This window comes from Topomyia yanbarensis, chromosome 2, assembly GCF_030247195.1.
Source record: "Topomyia yanbarensis strain Yona2022 chromosome 2, ASM3024719v1, whole genome shotgun sequence".
NCBI classification, from domain to species: Eukaryota; Metazoa; Arthropoda; class Insecta; order Diptera; family Culicidae; genus Topomyia; species Topomyia yanbarensis.
Window position 1 is genome coordinate 203,179,982 of NC_080671.1, and position 24,496 is coordinate 203,204,477.

The window sequence follows — 24,496 nt, forward strand, 5'->3', positions numbered from 1 at the left end:
TAATATCTGAAAGCAGAGCAATAGCTGAAATCGAAATTATTATTATGAAATTAGGTCCAAGCTATTATATTATAAAGTGCATATTATCGTTTTCATCCATCCATCGTTCATCTATTAGTAATTTTCACTGTTTAGCTGCTTTTTCGTTCGAGTAGATTCTTCTTTATATATTGTATACTTTATTTCGAACTATTGTAATAAAAATTCTATAATATGTATCCTAATTAATATGCCAATGAGAAAATTGTGTGCGGATGTCGGTTGCCTAAGCGATGGTAATTTATACGTTCATTGGGTGAGAAATTAACACAGATTGTCGTTTTATTGGTTATCACTGATTAGTTTTATTATTGGTTCCATTTTCGGAGAAATATTGAATTTAGTTTTCAGCTCATCTATTCTGACAAAAGATTCAGAACGTTCAGTAATGTTGATCTAAGATGTTTTCTTTGGAATTGCAAAAACCAGTTTGTACTATACTTTCTATGATCTTCACGCACATATTTACAGCTGTAACATGAGAAAATGATAGTTTTTTTGTGATTTGAGTGAATAGATAATCAGATGCACTTATAGGAGTTGACCGACAAATGAATGAAATCCTTTCACATCAAGACGGAAATGTACCCAATATCAATTCAATTACGCAATATCGTATATACATAAAGCAAATAAACTTTCAAACAAAAATGTTAAACTTTTATGCAATGGCAAGTTTTACATTAAACAAAATGAACATGCACTTGTAGAAATGTCGACTACCGTACTTATATTGATTTTTTTGTAGAACCTGATAGATAAATTAATTTCATAGCAGGATCACGAGAATACCGATATTGACAAATTCGAACATGCTTCAAGCAAATCAGCAGATGAAGCTTATCGTTAATAATCGGTAATATTAAATTTGATTGCTAGGGGAGACCAGGGCTAGTTGGAGGTGTTTTCAGTTTTCATTTTTTACCGCTTTGATTTTGGTAGATCTTGCAAAATAGAACACGTTACATGAAAGGGCAGACTGTTGGCAACATCTTTGAATTTTATGAAAATGATTGATACGTTGTCTTCATTTCTAGAGACAAAAATATGTAGCTTGGAAAAGCCGCCAACTTACCACAGCCCCGGGGTAAGTTGGCGGTATGCATGGGGTAAGTTGGCGGAATGTAAGAAAATAAGCAATCAAATGGAAATCCGATTACAGCAGTGGTCCTTATGAAATGTGGCGATTGTCTTTTCAATAAAACTGTACAGTCGTGATTCGCTGGTTGGACACTTTTTAACTGGACCGCTTTTTAGTTGAACCTCCGCTAGTTGGACTATTGTCCAACTAAAAACACAGACAATTATTAGAAATGTGAATAGATGCAATCACACTACTAACGTCTCCTTTGGAGAGTTTTTGACACCTGTCAGTCGGTCCAACTAACGAATCAAATTCGTTGGTTGGACAGAGGTGTGGCCCAACCAGCGAATCACGACTGTATATTATTCGACACTTTTTACTATATTTCAGCCTCAATACCCCGTCATTTTAACTTCGACGCATATTCCATATTCAAAAGCAAATTTTCGAAGTTATTCAGACGATTATCCGAAATAATTGTCACCTGCATTGACGAGAGAAACAATAAAAAGTTTCTCTTACTTTGGAGTGAATTCCAAAGTAATACTTTATGAAAAAAAAATTAAAAAATTACTTTTGTGTATAGATAGGTGTAGTATCTATACGGATACTGAAAGCTCTTTTCACGAACTATCGAAAAATATAATCATTCGAGGAATAGATTGAAAACCACCTTAAATAATACAAAATGTTTAAAATTATGAAAATTTACAAAGTATGCTCAAAAATACAATATCGCCCACAGCTTCCACTAAACAAAATGTTTTGCAACAAAAACACATTGGATAATGTGTTCCACATTACTTGAGGTTCACAATGAGAGACAGCGCTTTATGTATATTACAAACGGAGAAAAGGGGATTCCGTCAACTTACCCCAATCGCCAACTAGCCCCGCGGTCCCCAACTGATAAATCTTTAGCATCAGCTGTTGAATCATTCCAAATTTGTAATGAAACTTTTGTTTGGTAAATCATGATTATAATTAAAACAATTCTCGATATAAGCGTTTTACCTTTCCCAATTCGCTTTTTGAAAATTAAACACTGAGCTGATGATATTGGGAACTACTTCTTGAGAAGCGAGGTTACTTTCCAATTTAATATTAAGTTTTTACAATGTTTCCGCCGCAACAACAACACCAATTCTTGTTTTCTTAATTAGTTGTGTTCAACAGGAAAATAAAAAAAATGTAAAAACATTTTCAAAAAATGTAACAACATTCGAGATTCTCAAATAATAATTATTGAAAACTCTTGTTGATTTTGATCCAAGACGTTTTATTTATTTATTAACAGATTAAGGCCGAAGTGGCCTGTGCCGTATACAAAAGATTCCTCCATTCCACTCGGTCCATGGCCGCGCGTCGACAGCCACGCAGTCTGCGAAGGGTCCGCAAATCGTCTTCCACCTGGTCGATCCATCGTGCTCGCTGCGCGCCACGTCTTCTTGTACCGGTCGGATTGCAATTGAGAACCGTTTTCACCGGGCTATTGTCCGACATACTGGCTACGTGCCCGGCCCACCGTAGTCGTCCGATTTTCGCGGTATGACAGATGGGCGGCTCCCCCAACAGCTTATGCAACTCATGGTTCATTCGCCGTCTCCATGTGCCGTCTTCCATCTGCACTCCACCGTAGATGGTACGCAGCACTTTCTGTTCGAAGACACCAAGTGCGCGTTGGTCCTCCACGAGCATGGTCCAGGTCTCGTGCCCGTAGAGAACTACCGGTCTAATCAGCGTCTTGTAGATGGTCAACTTCGTACGACGGCGAACTCTGTTCGACCGGAGTGTCTTGCGGAGGCCAAAGTAAGCACGATTTCCTGCCACGATGCGTCTACGAATCTCTCTGCTGGTATCATTGTCGGCGGTCACCAGTGAGCCCAAGTACACGAACTCTTCAACCACCTCGATTTCGTCACCACCGATGCAAACTCGAAGCGGGCGGTTCTCATTCTCTTCTCGTGAACCTCTTCCTATCATGTACTTTGTCTTCGACGTGTTGATGGCAAGTCCGACGCGCTTGGCTTCTCTTTTCAGTCTGATGTAGGCTTCCTCCATCTTCTCAAAGTTTCGTGCAATAATATCAACGTCATCGGCGAAGCCAAGTAGCTGAACGGACTTTGTGAAAATCGTACCACTCGTGTCGATCCCTGCTCTTCTTATTACTCCTTCCAGCGCGATGTTGAATAACAGACACGAGAGACCATCACCTTGCCGTAACCCTCTGCGTGATTCGAAGGGACTCGAGAGCGTCCCTGAGACACGTACTACGCACATCACCCGATCCATCGTCGCCTTCACTAATCGCGTCAGTTTGTCCGGGAATCCGTACTCGTGCATAATCTGCCATAGCTGATCTCGATCGATAGTGTCGTATGCGGCTTTGAAGTCGATGAACAAATGATGTGTGGGCACATTGTACTCGCGACATTTCTGCAGTACTTGACGAAGAGCGAACACCTGGTCCGTGGTAGATCGTTCGCTCATGAAACCCGCCTGGTACTGCCCCACGAGCTCTCTTGCAATTGGTGATAGTCGACGGCATAGTATTTGGGAGAGTGCCTTGTAGGCGGCGTTCAGCAGGGTGATTGCTCGGTAATTACAGCAATCCAGCTTGTCGCCATTTTTGTAGATAGGACACACGACACCTTTCATCCACTCCTCCGGTAAAATCTCCTCCTCTCAAATCTTGGTAATCACCCAATGCAGCGCTTTAGCCAGTGGCTCGCCACCGTGTTTTAGTAGCCCGCTTGGTATTTGGTCAACCCCAGCGGCTTTATTATTTTTGAGCCGGCTAATCTCCTCCTGGATTTCTTGGAGATCCGGAGCCGGTAGTGTAATGTCTTCCGCGCGTGCTACCAGATGCGTTACCGTACCATCCTCGTCATCTGCTGCATCGCCGTTCAGGTGTTCTTCGTAGTGCTGCCGCCACCTCTGGTTCACCTCACACTGGTCCGTGAGAAGATTCCCGTTTGTATCTCTGCACATGTCGGCCTGTGGTACGTGGCCCCTGCGCGAGCGGTTCAACTTCTCGTAGAATTTCCGTGTGCCTTTAGCGCGGTACAGCTGCTCCATCGCTTCGCGATCTCGGTCTTCCTGCTGGCGCTTTTTGGTCCGGAAAACCGATTTCTGCCTGTTCCGTGCCTGTTTATATCGCGCCTCGTTCGCCCTCGTGCGGTGTTGCAGCATTCTCGCCCATGCTGCATTCTTCTCTTCGACTAACTGCTCGCATTCGCCGTCGTACCAGTCGCTTCTTCGGTCCGGGCCCACCGTACCTAGTGCAGTGGCTGCGGTGCTACCTATGGCGGATCGGATATCTCTCCAGCCATCTTCAAGGGCAACTGCGCCTAGCTGCTCTTCCGTTGGTAGTGCCACTTCCAACTGCTGTGCGTATTCTTGAGCCACTCTGCCATCTTGTAGCCGCTCGATGTTTAGCCGCGGCGTTCGGCTTCGACGAGAGCTATGCACTGTCGAAAGTTTTGAGCGCAAACATACTGCAACCAGGTGGTGGACGTTTGTGATGTCCGAGAAGAATCTACCGTCGATTAGAACGTGGTCGGTTTGATTTTTTGTTACTTGGTCCGGTGATCTCCAGGTGACTTTGTGGATATCTTTGCGAGGGAAGAAGGTGCTTCGGATTACCATACCACGGGAGGCTGCGAAGTTCACACATCGTTGGCCGTTGTCATTTGATACGGAATGCAGGCTGTGAGGCCCGATCACCGGTCTGTACATTACCTCCCTTCCTACCTGTGCGTTCATGTCGCCGATGACAATTTTCACGTCTCGCAGAGGGCAACCGTCGTATGTCTGCTCCAGCTGCATGTAGAACGCTTCTTTCTCGTCGTCGGGTTTCCCTTCGTGTGGGCAGTGCACGTTGATGATGCTGTAGTTAAAGAAACGGCCTTTGATCCTCAACTTGCACATCCTTGCGTTGATCGGCTGCCACCCGATCACACGTTGGCGCATCTTGCCCAGCACTATGAAGCCGGTTCCCAGCTCGTTGGTTGTACCACAGCTCTGGTAGAAGGTAGCCGCTCGATGCCCGCTTTTCCACACCTTCTGTCCCGTCCAGCAAAGTTCCTGCAGCGCCACGATATCGAAGTTGCGGGGGTGTAGCTCGTCGTAGATTATCCTGTCACATCCTGCGAAGCCGAGCGATCTGCAGTTCCATGTTCCGAGTTTCCAATCGTGATCCTTTATTCGTCGCCTGGGTCGTTGCCGATTGTTCTGGGTCGTATTCTCTTCTGTATTGTTCGTTATGTGGGTTTTTTAAGGGGCGGCTTATAGGGCCTACGCCAACCACCTGTCTCGCCGGTGGGCCATCGTGCCAGGACTGCTTAAGGTCCCACCTGGACACCAGGACAGGTTTACACCTTCCGAAGAAGGGTAACCCCCCCTTCCCTGTCAGCATACGACCAAAGTTCCCACCGGGTTGGTTACCCGATCTTCACTAAGGTTACTCGTATCCCAGTCGACGCCACGGGGAGGCCAGGGCTAGGAGTTACTGGGCAGGAAGCTAAGGATCCAAGACGTACATCATACCAAAAGACAGCAAGCTAGCCAAGATGCACACCTTACTGAAATACATCAAAGTAGAGACAGCAACTGTGTTACGGTTATGCATGAGGTAGTTATCTCAGCTTGATACGTTTGTTTTAGTCTGGACCCAACTACCTGAGCCAGTACACAAACAACACAAACACTGACCAAGTTAACATACTAGAACGGTTTTAAGCGTATGCAAAAAGATTTTATAGCGATAATCAATCTGTGAATGTAATGAGTGAGCATTTGGACCAATATGACATAGTTTCCTCATGATTATTTACTAGAGTGAGCTAGTCATGCATTTTGTTTCAGTGGATAGATTCGAAATACATATCGTCGCTGTTGTGCTATATTATGAAAAGAGCCATTTAGTACATGTCGATAAAAACGATTTTTAAAGTTTGAGATTGATTATCTTGAAACTTATAAATGGTATAAACAATTCAAAGAAGACAATTAATGCTTCTATCTATTCTGTATTATTCTCTCAAATATTACGAAGATCGGTTGACTACACAAGCTCAAGCTCAATATTACGAAGATCGGTTGACTATGTTGCGAGGTATTACTATAAATGTAAACAAAAGTCGCACTTACACGTGTCATAGGTGTGTATTGATGACAAAATTTGTATAGCGGCTTCATTTCGTCTATAAACAAGCGGTGAGATGCATTTTGAAGGAAATGAGTCAGGGAATCTAGAAAAATAGTGATTTTTGGTTACAGTATTACCAAATATGCTATATTTCCAGTTTAAAATTTAAACTTCATTTTTCTTATAATTCGTGTATTTTTGTTTTGAAAATGATTATGCCATTGTGTTTGTCAAATAGTTTTACATATAACAACATCTTATACATCAAGATAACTTGAGCCAATCCCCCGACCAGGGTTGTTAATCGATAATTAATCGTCATCGTCGATAACGTTAACCACCCGTCAACGTCATTGGAAACTCCGTTAACGATAATTTATCGTCGGATTTATCGTCATCGTCGATAATTCATCGGTGGTTATCGCGATACATTTTGCGTTACTTTCCCGTTTATTGGAGTTGAAGTTGATGCGGTTAACTTTCAATTGTTTTGAAATAAACAACTATTGGAGGACATGTTGTTGGCGGTTGAAAATCAATAGTTTTGGACATTTTATATGCACAGGGGGGTCCGACGATGTGTCAAAATGGAATTTTTTGTCAACTTTTCGGGAGAGTTTTATATTGAAAGGAAAGTTATTGGCAGTTGACAATCAATAGTTTTGGACATTTTCAATACACAGTGGGTTCGACGATGTGTCAAAATAGATTTTTTCAATTTTTGGCGAAAGTTTATTATATTGAAGAAGTTATTGGTAAGTGAAAATCAATAGTTTTGGGCATTTTCAATGTACCGTCGGTGCGTCAAAATAGAATTTTTTCAACTTTTCGCGAACTTTTTATATTGAAGGGCAGGTTGTTGGCGGTTGAAAATCGATAGTTTTGGACATTTTCAATTTACAGGAGGATCCACCAGTGCACAGTGTTTCCAAAGTGGCAAAAAGGTGAAAGAAATTCTTTGAACCACGAAAAACATTTTTTAGCTATAGTGTCTTCAGCAAAGTTTATTTATATTTTTTTGCATTTGAATAGTATTAGTTGGGTGATTAATCCCTCTAAAGCTGAGCAGCAAGTTTTTGTTTGGTCATTTATGAAAATAAAAAAAACTTTCTTTGGCAAAGTTGTTGAGAATATCTTAAGTATTAACTTCGCTGAAGAGACTATGTGTCTATCTGTCGATTTTAAATTACATTTGTGGAGATTTCTTTGATATACCCCTGAAAATTGCTTTTAAAAAATACTTTTCCTGGTAATTTTGTAGAATTTCAAAATGTTCCAAGATTTTGTTCAGCATAAGAAAATACAGAATTTTTGTAATGTAAGTTTATTTGTATCTCTTACAACTTAGAAGTTATCGAATGTTTTAGTGCCAAAAAGCAATATTTTGGTATGGAAGCCGCAAATTTCCGCAGACGAATACCAATACGAATCTGTAAAACAAACACTATCAAAATCGTTTGGTGGGCTCTAACCTACGTTCAAGTCAAATTCGAGTAAATTCCTTCTTTAGCATATTTTTCTTATCTTAGAGATGCAAAATATACAAAAATAATAATACTGCACTGTAAGACCTCCTTAAGGGAAATTTTTACTAAATGATCAGAACGGGTTAAGAGGCTTTGTCGAGGGACTAAAGAAGAATATTTTAACCGCTCCGATTTATTAAAAAGAAAGAAAAAATATGTTAGTCCAGGTGTTTGCGTTTCGACTTCGTCTCTTCAGAACCAGAAAAAATATGTGCCGATGGGCTGATAAAAACGGGTCTTCACTGTATTCAAAAAACGACTAAAACTCTATTATGAGGCCGTTCATAAATTACACTACATATTTAAGGGTAAAAGAAGGAAGAATGAAGCATCTTGTTACATAGTGCAGAGAAGAAAGAGGGGGCTAAAAGCTTCCTAACTAGAAAAGGTAATCAAACATTGGAAATATGTATGTATATTCTCTTTTTAAAAATCCGAGATCTTCTAGTTTAAATTAAAACTATAATAAAATCTGTTAATCACCACACCACTAAAATGTGTAGTGTGATTTGTGAATGGCCTAATAATAGTGCTTTAGAAGTTTTTTCAATACACTACAATTTTGCGTGCTATAAATTGCTAATTACACAATAGCTCAAAATTTGTTTTTTTCATGGTCAAAACAATTTTGGTCACCTTTTTGCCGCTTGGAAACACTGTGCACCTGGGACTCTTCTGTGCACAAACTTACTCGAAAAGTTGAAAAATTCAATTTTGGCACATCGTCGGACCCTTCTGCGTATTGAAATGTCCAAAATTATTGACGATACATTATCGTTAACTTTTTTTTTTTTATTTCGATTATAGAGGTTTTAACCTTAAGGTCATTCGCCTCTTCGGGTTAGAAATATCTCTTATGAAAAATTTCTAACCCTATGTGCGGGGTCGGGACTCGAACCCAAGTGCGCTGCGTACTAGGCAATCGATTTACCAATACGCTACGCCCACCCCACATTATCGTTAACGGAGTTTTCGATGACGATACATTATCGTTAACGAGTAACGTCGATAAATTATCGTGAAAAATGTATCGTATTAACAACCCTGCCCCTGACACAGTCATTTGAAGCAAAAAAATAAAAGTTTCTCAGCACTTTTCTCGCTATATCTCATTAACCAAGCAGAACGTCAAAATTCTTAAAACGCGATTTTGTAGAGATTTTTTAGACAAGTGATGTGGTATATCTAACTCAGTTTACCCCAAAATGGCGATAGCGCAAACAGCGACGATATACACTGATAGAATATATTCGTAAATCGCCAGGAATTTGTTTCGTACAGACAATTTTCATAAAATATACGAATTTTTTCGTACATATGATGAATCGTTCGTAGTTCTATTGAAACATTTTTATTTTTTATTACGAATTATTCGTGAATACCACGAAACGACTTTCGTTGGCTTATTACGAAACAGCTTCATTCGGCAAACGAATTGTTCGCTGCTATATACGAACATCTTTGTAATATTTACGAATACTATTCGTCAAACCGGCAACGTCAAAAAAGCTTCAATAGAGGTAGAATACGTCAACAATTCATCACGACGGTCTCAGTCTGACTATTTAGTAGCCGTATCCGTGCCCGCCGGTTTCAGGAAGATTTCCTGAACCTCTTTCGTTTCCAGTTGATCCAGAATCCGGAGCTGTATGGATTCAGCTGAGCCATCGCGAACTGCTCGTTGGTTTTGTATGAATAAGATTGAGTTTTCCTCTGCCGGAGCAATATCAAAATAATATGCCATTTTTTCCTGCTCATTATTTTATTGATCAATTTATAAAAATAACAAGTTAACGCGCATCACTATCATTAACCTTTTAAATATACGATCAAACATATTCGTCACCGCACCTATCCACGGCCTTCTAACCATCTTTCTCCCGGCGGCTCAAACAAACAGGGCATGGTCGACATGCCCTGGGACGGAGCCGTTTCGGTACACCTGTCGACGTCCACCTTGAGAAACACAGCCTTTGGATATTTCGCCGGAAGCTGATCGAACAAATGCGATATGTTTCGGCACGGTCCACGCCAAGCTGCGGTAAAATCCACAACGCCCAATTTTCCTCCTGCTGTGGCTAGTTCGGTTTGGAAGTGAGCTTCATCGGTGATTGCTTTAAGAGCCATGCTGTATGGTTTCTTGCGCTGCTATCGGTTAGATGAAGATTCTAGTTACAGGACCACTATTTTACCCGGAGAAATTAACTGCTTAATTAACTTTTAACGTTATGCACTTTACTCCTCACAAAATTTAACTAATCGAGAATGACGAGAGATGAACGATGAAGGATGATTACGAAAACTTCTCTTAGATGAACAAAATGAATTCGTGCGACCAACGAGATTGTTCGCAATATACACAAATGTTTATTAAAATAAGCAAAACATTTCGTTTCATTCACGAAAAATAATGTCGTTTTCAACGACAACATTCGTGCAATGTACACTAAATAAGTAAAATTTACGAAAACTTTCGTTCATCAAGCGGCCATTTCTTCACACCACAGTAAAATCGATTTGGCCACATCGATTTTTTTAAATTAAAAAAAAATCGAAGTTGTCAAACATCGATCCCAAAAGATCGACTGAAAACAATAAGAGGCTAACAAATACGAAAACTTTTCTAAAATAAACGAAATGAATTCGTGCGACCAACGAAGTCGTTCGTAATATACGCAAACATTTATTGAAGCAAACAAATCATTTCGTTTCATTCGTGCCATGTACACTAGATAAGTAAAATTTATTAAAACTTGTGTTCATCAAGCGTCCATTTCATCACATCACAATCTTTCTAGTCCTCAATACAGGTGAGCAGGTTGAAATAAAATCGATTTTGTCAGATCGATTCTTTTAGTTAGTTAAAAAAATTGTTGTCGTCAAACATCGATCCTAAATATCGATTGCAAAAATAATGAATACGAAAACTTTCCTAAGATGAACGAAATAAATTCGTGTAAGTAATGAAATCGTTCGTATTATACACAAACGTTTATTAAAATAAACAAAACATTTCGTTTCATTCACGAAAATTAGTGTCGTTATCAACGATTACATTCGTGCAGTGTACATTAAACGTGTAAAATTTACGAAAGCCTTCGTTCACCAAGCGGTTATTCTTTTTCATGAAATGAACGAAACCTACTAGTTACAATGCACGAAAGTACTTCGTTGCAGAAAACAACGAATGAATTCGTGCATTGCATGATCGATTTCATTATATTTACGAAGTTATATTATCAGTGTACGGTATTGGTTTTGGTATTTCGAATTGTTTACTCGTTTGCTTGATTGGATTGTTTGAAATATGCATTTCATTAGATGAACTTACACACAAAAAGGTAATTCAAAAAATTATTACTGTGCCAAGAATTGTTCAAACCAGTCAATTTGCTGTGATGTACCTAGTAGTGTTAGCACATGAAGTATCCGAGCCTTCGCATTCATAATTCCCGTTTTACGAACGTAAAGCAACGTCATGAAGTAAAATGTGCAAGAAACAAAGAAGGAAACAAACTGAAAAGAATCGAAAAAATTAGCTTCGGTTCGTTAAAAAGCAAAAATGTAAAAATGTAAAAGCGAATACAAACGTATGAAAAGTAAAGCGGTGAGGACAAAGGATCTATGGAGAAGGAGGTTGTTCCATCTATTTGAAAGACTGATGCTCATTTTTCACCATGATCGGTTGTGTTAAATATGGTTTAATTTTTGTAGAAACGATATGTTGCACGTATGGTTGAATAATGAGCTTCCTTCTAGGTGGCATACCATCGCACCCAGTGTGGAGAGCAATAATAAAGCATAATTTATGACACATTCAAACTAAAAGAGATCGTACCGCAACATCAAAGGGAACTATTTTGTCGGAATGCCGCCGTCAATTGTGCTGCGGTAATATTTTTTTCTGTAGCTTGTGGCATTTTCTCCTTGTTCACACATAATCATGTTTGACCACCGATCAGACCCAGTTTGTGTGAGCCAAGCCAGTGTAGACGGCTGCATTGAATTAATCGTTTTCAATTATGCAAATTAGTGGAAGAAGGAGTCTTCTTCGTGTTATGTTAATCACATTTTCGACTTTTACCGTACTCATGTGGTAGCAGGATGCTATATCGCGGAAGAGTGGGTTTGTTTGTCAATATATTAATTAGGTATATTTGTTTGCTCTTGTATAAAGAACAAATCTTGATAAAGTTTTGATAACTTATATCACATTAAAAATACTTTCGTTCACATGAAAACGACTGACAATTGATGACGTAAAGAAGTTTTGATTAAGATCAGATTACAACGATATCGAAACATTGTTCGGCTAGCATACTAATGCACATGCATTGCAAAATAGGGTATGGAACCCATTTTCACGCTATTCCTACTTTCAGCCTTCTCTTGTGGAGCCGTTGATTAGAGCAGTGTTTGCCATATTTGATCACGCGTTGGCTCAAAGGGTGAAAATTGGGGCATTCGCTTCAAGCTTGCGCTGCGCTCGAACACGAAAGTTGCACCAAGCTCAGGCTTTTTTTACTGGGTCTTAATATCAAAACAATAATATTGGTATCAATTTATATTTCTATATCTCTACATTTCATGCATGCTAAGTACTGATGTTCCGAGTTGAAGAGTACGGTCACATAGAAAATCTAACTATCATTTGTCCACGTGGGTTTCTCGGAATTTAATGAACAGATTCCAAAAAATTACAAAAATTTTACAATTATGAAATCTCAAATTATTAGAAACAAATCGATTTTTTTTTAGAGTTGATCCAATTTTTTTTTCCTATTATTTTCTTTAAATATTAGGAATTAAATTAAAAAAATTGGGAGCGGATAGCAAAGAGATGCGAGATATTACAATTATAAACTTAAAACAAGGTAGTTTTACACTAAACGCCCAGTGATTGGCCCGTTATAACTGAAATATTTCGTAAATTACTTCGAGTTCCATTCTGAAATTTTCGCACAAACTTCTTTATATAATTGTTACTAAAAATTTGATTTCGGGCCTACTTTAAAAAAATGATTTGCTTCTAATATTTGCAGAATGCGTCATTCCACGTCAGATTTACAACTAAAATTTTAGTTCCCTCATTTTTTTGCATTTTTTTTAGCTAAAAATTATCGGCACTAATTTCTTGCTTTGGCTGAATATAATATTTTTTCAAGTTATGAGTTCTTGAACTTAATTTTTTTTTTAAATTTTATGAATTTAATAAAATTGAACATTTTTCAATCACTGAGAACTCAGAAACTATTATATAATATGTGGAAAAAAGCATTAAATAATAAAATTTGCGTTTTCGCATGATCTCACCGGAACTTTTTTGTAATATCTGTTTGTGTTATGTAAATGCTAGAAGCACATAATTTTTTTTAAGGTTGAGCCAAATTTTTTTATCTTTATCTATCTATATAGGGGACCTACTTAAGCAAATCGCCCTTTTAGGTGGATAGATGCGAAAAAATCACCGGTCAAAAGTCCTAATTGTTAGTTTGAAACCTCAGCTACATTTTGGTGCCATAAAAAGTTCATTTGCACCACTCAATGGCAGCGTTAGGCAACGATTTGCAAACCTTTTTTTTCAGCCTAATTTTTCAGCCTTTACAATGTAGGGGTAATTCGGACTTCCCTAAGAGGCAATTCAGACCGTCATTTTTCTTTAATTTTTTTACGATGAAATTATGTTTACCTATGAAGTAGTTACCAGAGACACTCCTTAAGAAGCAAAAAAAAAATCAATTGCTTTACAAAAACTTAATCTGGTATGTCACAGCTGTCGATTGGCGGCCCATGTATTTTCTTTGCTGTGGCGTGTGCAATGGTGTGCGCAGCCGCTGAACAGTGGTTGACAGAATAGGGGGTCCGAATAGCTCCGTACGCTCATATCGCACAAAAGTGGTGAGCGTCTCGAAAATATCTCTGTTTTCACCCAAACAAAAATCATTCCATAAAATAGGAGCCTCAAGCTTTCCAAAACACTAACCTTTTATTTTTTCACTTTTATTTGTTGCTTTAATCACGGGTTTTCCATTATTATGATTTTTGTTTTCAGAATGGCAAAACAACGAAACACGTTGTATCTTTTTTTCTACAAAGAACAAAGAATCAACTTCAGCTCTCAAAATTAATGTTTCAGAATAGCGGTTCCTCGAATATGTACGATAGTTAGAAAGTCTTGCTATTTTCGGAGAAATCGAGGGGATCCGAATTACCCCCACTGTATTAATAGCCCCGGGTTCCCCTATATAAAAGTCAATGTTTGAATGTATATGATTTATGGACTCTCAAACGGCTTAACCGATAGCCGTCAAAATTTATACATAGTAGGCATTTGTTATGGAGCGTGTTTGTGTGCTATTGGTTGGGGATTATCTGTCCGCCAGATGGCGCTTCGGAACAAATTGTGTTTTTCTCCTATTTCGTTGAAAGTCGCAGCAACGCGCGATGGGTATTAGCTAGTAATATATAATTATATCGAGAAGATTGTGTGAAAATTTCAAAATGTAACTCGAAGCATTTTACGAGATATTTCAATTATAACAGGCGTTTAGTGTAAAGTTTTTACACAATATTTTGAACATGATATTTAAAACAAAAGAAAAAAAAATTGGTCCAACTTTACAAAAATTCCATTTGTTTCTAATAAATGCAGATTTGATAGGTTATATAATAAAAGAATATTTTTGTAATTTTTTTGGTAAGCTTATTTGAAAACGCAACTTTTTTATTTAATATTTTTTTTGATATATCAAATCGTTTCCGAGTTATCAGTGATTGAAAAATGTTCAATTTTTTAAACTTCAAAAACTAATAACTTGAAAAAATATTATATTTAGCCAAAACAAACACATGTGTGTCGATTAGTTTCAGCTAAAGAATGCAAGAAAAAAATTTGGAGGGAATAAATATTTTGGTTGTAAATCTGACGTGGAAAGACCCGTACATAATTTGGAAAATTTATTAAATCGTTCTTTAAAAGCAAAATATTGATACATAGTGAATGAGAAACTTGTTTGTTTATAATTCGTTTATTTGACATGGCTCATTGCGGTAGCTTAACGGAGCCGTGGATCTTTTATATGTTTACAAATGTAAAAATAAAAATACAAAGCAAATATTGTTATAATATTGGATCTCGTGTGTGCAACTTTATATTGCGAGCGGAGACCTTTTTTTCACGGGGTTTGCTGGCTATCTGCATCTGGGGCTCATTTAATTCTTTTTGTTTTTCACGTCCAGGTCTAAGCCGGCTTGGTGTCCGCGATCAGATGTTTTTCCCTGTTTTTTGCACTTATTGTTGACCACTGTAAATCCGTCATTGTTATTACCTTCCTTGGCGATGTTGCTTATAGTTGATTTTGAGGTGCTGGATGCTTCTTTTGTGGTTGTCATTATGGTCTAAGCAACTGCTGCTACAAATTTGGCCACCGTTTGTGCTTCAGGCATTGGTATTGAAAACTCTGTTTTGGGTTCGTTTGCCGTAGATGAGTTGGCAATCGGTTGAGATGCGTCTTCCTCTGCATTTTCTGCTTCTTAGGAGTACCCGGGAAGAAGTTTCTCCAAGTATCAGGTGTAACCGATTCTACTTCTGCTTATTGCGACATGCATTTGGCGATTGGCTCAGGAGGGGTTCGAGGTGATAGGTCATATAGCTTTACATCTATATAATCATTTTCAATATAAACGGGAATCTTAATTCAAACGTTGTCACTTTCAACCACGTGTTTCAAGTTGTTCTGCAAAACGAAACGCTCAACTTGCGTTAATGTATTGAATGATATTAACACTCCACTGCGAAGATGATGATACTGAAGGTACAACACTTCCGTGAGTCTAAGTTGCATTTTTACCTTCAGTATTCCACTTCACAAAAACTCGGGCGCGTTGAACAAAATTTCAAGTCAACGACCGCGGCGTTGGGTCGGAGTAGAGCTTTTTCGTCAACTTTACTCATGGTAGCAAGAATAATCCGATGCTTCCTTTGTTCTCGAGACAATGTACACTAGATCGAGAGGCCCGTTGTTCACTTGGCTCGATTGTAGGTCTGACAGCGGCAGAGGTAGAAAGTAGACTGAGTGAGAAACTTGTGTGAAATTGTATAAGCTTCCACATTGTTGAGCAATCGAATCTGTTGTTTGATATAATAAAGCTACTATAGCGAAGTAGGAAGAAAATGGGCTTGGATCGTTATCGTAATTTTTGCTTTTGGGGATGATAGGTGAAACACATTCGTGAATATGATTTGTATATAATATGCACCACGCACCACTCAATTCGTCATCTTCTGTAGCCTAGCAATGCTAGAATCACCTATAAATATATGTGCCACAGCTTTTCGCAAAGTCAGACGTATGTGAAACACAGAGCAGAACACACGAGTATGGTAGTAGTGCCGCCCGTTGAGAAGCTGCATCGGAATAATTTGTTTGTTCCGTTCGAGTTAGTAGCGGATGCTGTTGTCGAATCATTTGCTTGTGTTGTGCTAGTTATCAAATTGACCTATTCGGAAAGTAAAGCGGTAGTGGAACAACTACTTATTCCGTTTATATCAGCCCTTTTCAGGATTTCCACGAAGTAAATAATATTGTTGACTATTTTCTGTTACCGAAAGCAACAGCGAAAATTTGAATTGCATTCGGTTGAAAAATTTATGTTTGTCGAACGGTAGACTACCGATCAAATCACAGCAAATGGCTGCTTTTACAAAATCATTTTAACGTGATTTACATAACTTGTTCCATAATTGTTGAGAATATTTCCTCACAGATCGTGTAAAAATCTATTTATTTGGTACAGCACAGCGGCAATAATTGACGTTGAAAAACAACTCGGCAAGTTCAGCTGGCACGACATATTTATGCACGTAGCGCGCAATGCTTCTATGAATGGCGTCATCATCAACTATTTAAAGAACAAATTTGGCCCGTCAAGCTGAGTTGCCTGTTGATCGGGAGCAGATCACTGCGCTGCGTGTTGTCAGTCAGTGTAGCTGAGTGAAAAGTCCGTTACACTGGCTGCGGAGGTACGCTACACAGTGCCGTTCAACACACGACTGAACTTGTCCGTTCAAACACCATGTTTTCTTTTGTGTTGTGCTCGTTTCACGCACACTTCTATGTACAATCTCGAACGCATTAATTCGTACACGACATCGCTCATACCGTCGAACTCCATGCGCAAGCATGGTTAACATAGCGTCGTGGTACTAGTTGTCTCTTTCGCTCTACTTCAACCTTGACTCATTTTTCTTTGTGTGTATTTTCCTTTCGTGTACGGACATGTGTGTGAGTACAAACAGCTGGTTGATTTGAGCAACAACTGTTGTACAATGCTCGAATCAAACAGCTGTGTGTACTCACACACATGTCCGTACACCTTATAACAATATTGAACACCGTTCGCTTGGGTTCAATGTTTGAGGCGAATGTGTAGGCAGGTATGTCTAATTTGTTAGCGGTTGCATGCGTAGCCTGGATGATAGCAATCTATACTTTTCTTCCGCGAATCGATGGAAAGCACATTTATTATTTACGTTCGATCAATTCATTGATTTCACGTGATTCATTTTCACTCAGCCTATCCTACTTTGATTCTGCTAATAGATACATACTACAAAGCCTATTTAGGGACCATCCATAAATGACGTAGCATTTTTAAGTGATTTTTAACACCCCCCTCCCCCCTCGTAGCATTTTGTCACAAACCTCTAAATACCCCCCTGGTAATTACGTAGCTTGACGGTAACTCCCCCCCCCCCTTGTCACCGCGAAATTAAAAAAAAAAATAAAGAACGATGTTAGTTTTCCTCTTTAAAAAAGCTACGCAGCATGACATGACCCCCTACCCCCCTGTCGTCACACATCATCACAAAATGCAAAACTCCCCCCTCCCCCCCCATAATGCTACGTCATTTATGGATGATCCCTTATGAATAAATACACTGCCACTCAAAAAACCGTTGCAAAAACGTATCTAAGTCCATATATAAAATTGTTTTCGATTCTTGTATATTGATAGCTTTGATATATGATTAAGACCACTACACTCGCTACATTTGTATGCATACTTTAGAAAAGTTACAACCATGGCAAAATATAACTAGAAAGCTTGATATATACATGAAATGTAATTATATTGCCTAAAATAAGACTTTTCTTCACCGGTCCGGTTTTTCACCGTACATAATCGAAAAGTTATTACAGTTTTTAAAGCTGATATTGAGCTATAAAGATTTCAAACAGTTCCAGCTATTAGTTCGGTCGCGGTTTTTCACTTCTTTCTTCAGACTTTCTCAAATAAGTTGAATCGGATTTGATCACCTAATACAAATTAAATGACCTGATAACAAAGAAGGTTTGGTTCAATATGTAACATTAGATGTTTATTGGTTGTGCTTGGTTTAATTAAGATCGGTTCAGCCATTTCTGGGAAACTTGCTTGAGAGTTTGCCTGTTACATACACACAGATACATTCATAGACATTTTCCCACTCGTCGAGAGTCTTTTAAAAGTTTGAGCGAATTCTATACATTTCTTTTAAAAGTTGAGTTAAAAAAGACATTTTAGTATACTGATAGTTTATTGTGTGATATTGGTAATGTAGATTCGATTAGAAGTTATACGAAAAATAGGGCGGAATGTTGTCGAATAAGGAGAAAATAGGTGAAAATACTCACCTCTGTGCCTATACTATTTGATAAGTGTGATCTGATGTCGCCAGCAGATCTTCGCTCGTGATGTTTTGGTAGTGCAAGACTGTCAATAGTGTTTTTGATTTTCTGTTTAGAAATAATATTTCATTAAATCATTGCCTAACTGTTTCCCTAGTGTGTAGAGATGCTCCCTTTAATCCTTATACAATTTATTCAATCTTCTTGATTTATTAACCTGTTTTCCTAGTTTAAGTTGGTGTTGTAGTTGTACCCCTGACTTTCAAAATATTTAAAAAAAAATCAAATTTAAAATTATTGTAAATTTCCAGCTTTAAGAAATTTACAAAGAAAAACAGAGAAAATTGACATCTTCAAGTTAAACGTAACCGGCACGGTTAAACAAACAAATTGAGAAAAAAGAGTTTCAAATGCCTCGACGAAACCGATTACATTGACGAAACGAAGCTTATTGCGATACCCTGTGGTATGCATCATACGAAGTTGTAGTGAACACTAAGTGGATGCCAATCGCTTTGCGGTCTTCAACGTGGCCACTACGACTTTTTTCTTTCAAACAATTGTAATTAGGCGCATAAGAACATGAACGACAGGTAGTTGTATCCTTATTTATTTTTAATATTACTCTTAGTTTGGTCAATGTTTTCATATTATTTTGGTGATAATGTGCGAATTTTATAGCTATTTGTGTAATTACTACACTAGGGATGTTGCATAATAGATTTAATTTTCCCTCAATAAGGTCTATTAAGGTCCGTTGAAATAATTGAATCAACTAAATAATAAATAAATAAATGAAAAAATAAATACATAAATAAATAAATAAATAAATAAATAAATAAATAAATAAATACATAAATTAATATACATAAATAAAATGAATAAAACAATAAATTAGCAAACACAAAAAAAATAAAAATGTAACATCAATAATTAAAAATAAAAATACATATCGTTGCTTCATTTTTATGAAATTGTATTCTAACTTAGATTAGGCTCATAAGTCATACATAGTTTTTTTCGAAATCCAAACCGGAAAAGTTTTTGGTATTATAACTTCATTGTATTAACCTTAGCCGTATCAGTGATGAAGTCTGTAGGAATAGAAGGTCATATTTCGTAATGGGACGTAAGACTTTGCCTTAATATACTGGAACCAAATACTCATACTAGTTCTGGAACAGGTGACAAAGATTAACTAAATTCCATGAGAAGTTGATACAAAATGATACCAGATCTCATCGCTTGTGCACGGTGCAAGATAAAATATAAAAACCAACATCCATCTTGATTCCAGTAATTCATATGAATTGAAACGAATAATTTTCATTGCTCTATAGACATGCCGTCTGCACAGTTTGTTTTGGCCAGAAATTGTTGCCTTGATTTTGAAGGGTGAGCTACCAATTAATTGTACCACAGATAAGCGTGACAGATGTTTAAGCTAAAAATTTTATATGGAAACCTGTGTATGCTTTCCAATGAAATGTGTGTTGGGAATCAGTGATTCTCTACTACTATTTTACCAGCGGTTTGCTGCAATGATGCGCCAGTTACGCTACAGCTGCATAGTAAAAATCGTTGCGCACCTACAAACATTTACTTTGTCTCTTCATTTGGAATGATAGTCCACATATTTCGAATACGAAGCTTCTAAACTGCCGTTATCTGTGATTGTACCATAATGGACACATTGTGTGCTCATGTAATTTAAATGTCTTTCGGCATCATTAAACAATTATCCCAACCAGTGAACAGTTTCCATACACAGTGGAGTCTTGCCAAAAACACCAAATGAGCAAAAGTTGAACTTTTTTATCTCGCGGTATGTTAAATTGTATGACACAAGTAATATTTAATTTCTGAGTAAATTTTATTAAAAAATCATTTTCCAGAGAGTAGCTACCACATATGTTCATGAATAACTCTGCCTTCGATTTTCTTTAGTAGTCCTGAATTGTTTTTTTCGGAATCGTTACATATGGCACGCTCAGAATCAATCTGTTGTCTAAAATGTCCTGGCTAACTGGTTTGAAGTGATCAAAATTTAAAATTTTGAATTGTATGTTTCGAAAGCATACAGAAAAACCTGTTTTAATCCACCTAGGGATGCAATTATACGTTTCATATTTCTCCAAACTATGATTTCATGGCTGGTGTTAAATATAATTGTAGAAATGTCCATTATATTAACCCTCCAAGTTCCCAACACCGCCTCTAGGCGGTCTCTATAAAAATCCTTATAAAACTACTTAAACATAATTGTATATTGTCATCCACACTAGCATTTCTTCCCAACGCTCACACTTTTCATACACACACACATTTTTTGAATATGTTACTATGTTTTAATTGCCGCAAGGTTCTACTGTATCGATTTTGTTGGTTATTTTCGGCAAGTTTGAGACTAAGAGAAACGAAAGCAATGAAATTGAAAGACGGATAGGTATTCTAGAGCGAATCAGTTATAAACTTAGAATGGAAAACTAGGCAGGATCATATGGACATGATCGAAAGAAAATGTGAAGAATCCTTTGCCTTCTGCTAAGTAGGAGTTGGGCTTTGCACCCAAGTCTACCGCATGGTCTATGGTAGAACATAACTCATCATCATGTTTTACCGCCGACGCCGGCCAAAAATTCTTCACAATAACCTCGCCTAGAACGACCATGTGATCATTCTTCTCCCTTTCTGCTAGCATCAAGCCGTGACGTATACATTCAACCGACACCTAGCTATCGGTGTCGCACCGATCCTATTGTGATTGAACTACTTATTGATTTTTTTCCCGAAAATAACCAACAAAATCGATACAGTAGAACCTTGCGGCAATTAAAACATAGTAACATATGAACTAGTTGGTAAAAAAGTAGATAAAAAACAAAATCGATTTTTTGAATATTGGTAGCTTTCTATCAAGAGCAATTGAAGCTCGAAGTTGAAAACTCGAGGAAAGTGTAGAAAAGAACCATTTTGTGCTTAGTGGTAATCTCCATTAAACAAATTTTAACTATTTTTGGAAATTTTAACAACTAACAAAATATTTTTGAGTAGCCTGTTACTAGCTGTAGATCACTGTAGATGTGAATTGGTTTAGTGGAATAATTTGGAAGTTTAGCTTTTTTGGTAAAATACTTTGCCCGCCTAAAGGCGGTGTTGGGCACCTAAGCGAAAAGAATTTTCAGTCTTTAGTGATTACTTATTGTACCGAAACTAGCATTATGTGCAATTTTAACTGAAAAAAGTTTGTTTTAAAAACTTTGGGTGAATGCTGGATGTCCATATCATTTAATAATATTTAGAAGAGTCTGGGACTATCTTGCGATTTTTTTCTCCTTTTGTATTAGTCATATGGCCCTGTCTCTAGTTCTACACTTCAAGTACTCTGTAATACATTTTCCAATGTTGCATTACATTCTGTTTCGTACACGTTGTAAGCGATATTGAGTTTTCGAGCCTATTAGAGTGAAGAGCCTATTTCAGTCGTATTAAGGAGGGCATCTCACCATTTTATTAATTACTTGGAATACAATTGATGCAATGCGTATGAATTGGCACCAATATCTTTGCTTTTTTTTTATGAACCATAGTGATAACAAAATTCACCTTGCCATTTGAACCAATGCCTTGAATAAAGATGGCTAACGTCACTCTAACCGACGGATTCACATGATTAGGGCGAAAATAGGCTCATTACCCTAGGTGAAGTTTTCAAATTTCAGCATTTTTGTTATTTAGGGCGAGTTCAAAGCTATTCCACGAATGACTAGATTTGACGACGTCATACAGATTCGAGGGGTTTTGTGTTTTTTCACAATCTGTAAACCTTCGTGCAGACTAATTTATTCAGGTTCTATTCTCCATCCCCCTCTTTATATCATAGGAATACAATTGTTAAAAATATTCGAAACAATATCAGGTCAGGAGAGTATACCCAAAACACGAGATCAAATGCTTTTTTCGCTTTAAAACTGCCGAAATGCAGATTGTGCATCATCTGCTCGGCGCCTAAATGCATGTGTATTACGAGGCAAAACGAAAACAATCTAACCGCCAGATGCTATAAATAGCTATTGCTAATTGTAGTACTTTTGGCCAGTATTTAAACTGCAACTGTGTGAAAATCTCACGCAAACAAGCTAAGGGATTCAACAGAACATGTTTTCGAGCATGAAAAAAAAGAAATCTGCGAAAACGGTAAATATGAAATATGTGAAAATAGTAGAAATGAAATATGTGAAATTTCAATGCACAGATTGAAATGATTTTTCATTGTTATATATGTTTATAATAGTGAGTTCGTCAATTTTCCTGACATTCATCCAAATCAAATTCTTTCGTTCACCAACTAGACATTCTAGTAAGAACGGACTTCTGAATACATCTGATCGATCAGTTAATTAGTGGTGGAGTATCGTTTCATAGCAATGACCGTACCCATCAAGTTACACTATTTTTGCACATTCATTTTCTACAAACACGCGTTTGCATTTGATACTCATTAGCTGTTTTGCACGAATCTTTGTCAATGTACTCACAGAATTTTACTAAGTTCAAAGGTATATAACCTTTGAATGTATTTTCTACATAAGCCTTTCGGTTTGGATTTACAATTTAATTATATTAATAAATAAGTCAAGTTACAGTTGCTCCGCCTAAATTGATTGAAGTTTGATTTTCGTTAGGAGTGCTTTATGTTTGTCGTTCTCAAAGTTTTTTGTATAATTAAGTATAGTACCGTGGTAAGTAGTACTGGATTGATTGAAAGAAATATATTTATTTGAAAATGATTCCAACATTCTGCCTCCCTCATTCCAATTGCCAAATCTGACTATGGAAGAACATCACTTACAACTGATCAGACGGGATTAGAAACCATTATTCCATTCAATTATACCTGTAGTTACAGACTGTTGCCGAATCCAAATATCTACAGGCCTTTTAAACAGTTATAGAGACTGTTTAGAAAATTTGCATTAGAATTCACTGTTTTCGAACAACAGTATCTTTCCTTTGAAATTTATTTTGTTTTCAATCTACATTTTCTAATGTTAGTCGGACTTGCACTACCAACTATAGAGTTATACACGCATTTTAAATATCCTTCTACAAATAATTCACCAAAACGTGTGGCTTGTAGGTTGTATTCTAAAATTATGGAACAGCGCCAAGTGAACTTTGATAAAGCTATTTTACTTATTCCAAATTAACAAAAAAACAAAGGCTTTGAATGGAGTGCTTTTTTATTTGTCAATTGGAGGGTAGCGGAAGATTCACCACCGGAATAGTGAAAATTGGGGAGACAAAACTAAGCGCGAGATGATTACTGTGTAGTAATACCAAAATACCAGGTGAATAACCGCTCTGACCAAATCTTGTAAATAAACAAATAAACAATACATGGGACTGACCATTCTTGATCAAGCATTACCCTTTGATCATAATCCGCATCCGCAGCAACAATACCGGAGGAGCGACATTGTGGACGAAAAATTTTAATTGTAGCGTATAGCGAAATACTGTTTTCTTTAAGATGTAATAAATTTGATTTGTTTTTCATTTTCGTTGTTTCGCATTTAAAGTTCATTACAAATTCATTACAAATTGCAATATTGCTAATGTAACACTGAAATTATGCGGCCACACTCTTCAACACATAACTCCAGAACCGCAAGTCGCATAAGAAAAAAATTTAATAGTAGCCAATGGGAATGTTGTTTCTTTTATATGAGATCTCGACGAACTGAGCCAAATGGTATATGACACTCGGCCCTCTGGGCCGGGAGTAGGTTGATTATTTCTATATCAGACAGGCAAAGAATAAAAAAAATGAATTTATTACTGGAAAACTGAAAGGTAACGCTGAGGGGTGTGAAACCACTCATTTTTGTCCATAACATCAGACCAGTTGACCCTAAAACCTGCTCGACACACATGCTTTGTTGGCTGGTGCATCGTAGGGGAACTGTGGGTAAGACGGACAGGAGGAATAAGATATGATTATTTCAGGCATTTAACTTTTAAAATT

At 37.5% G+C, this 24,496-nt stretch overlaps 1 protein-coding gene across 1 annotated transcript in view; it reads right to left on the reverse strand.

Moving 5' to 3' along the window:
- LOC131682729 (protein Wnt-5) overlaps window positions 1-24,496 on the reverse strand; it is a 167,296-nt gene that overhangs the window by 25,040 nt on the left and 117,760 nt on the right. The window lies entirely within an intron of this gene.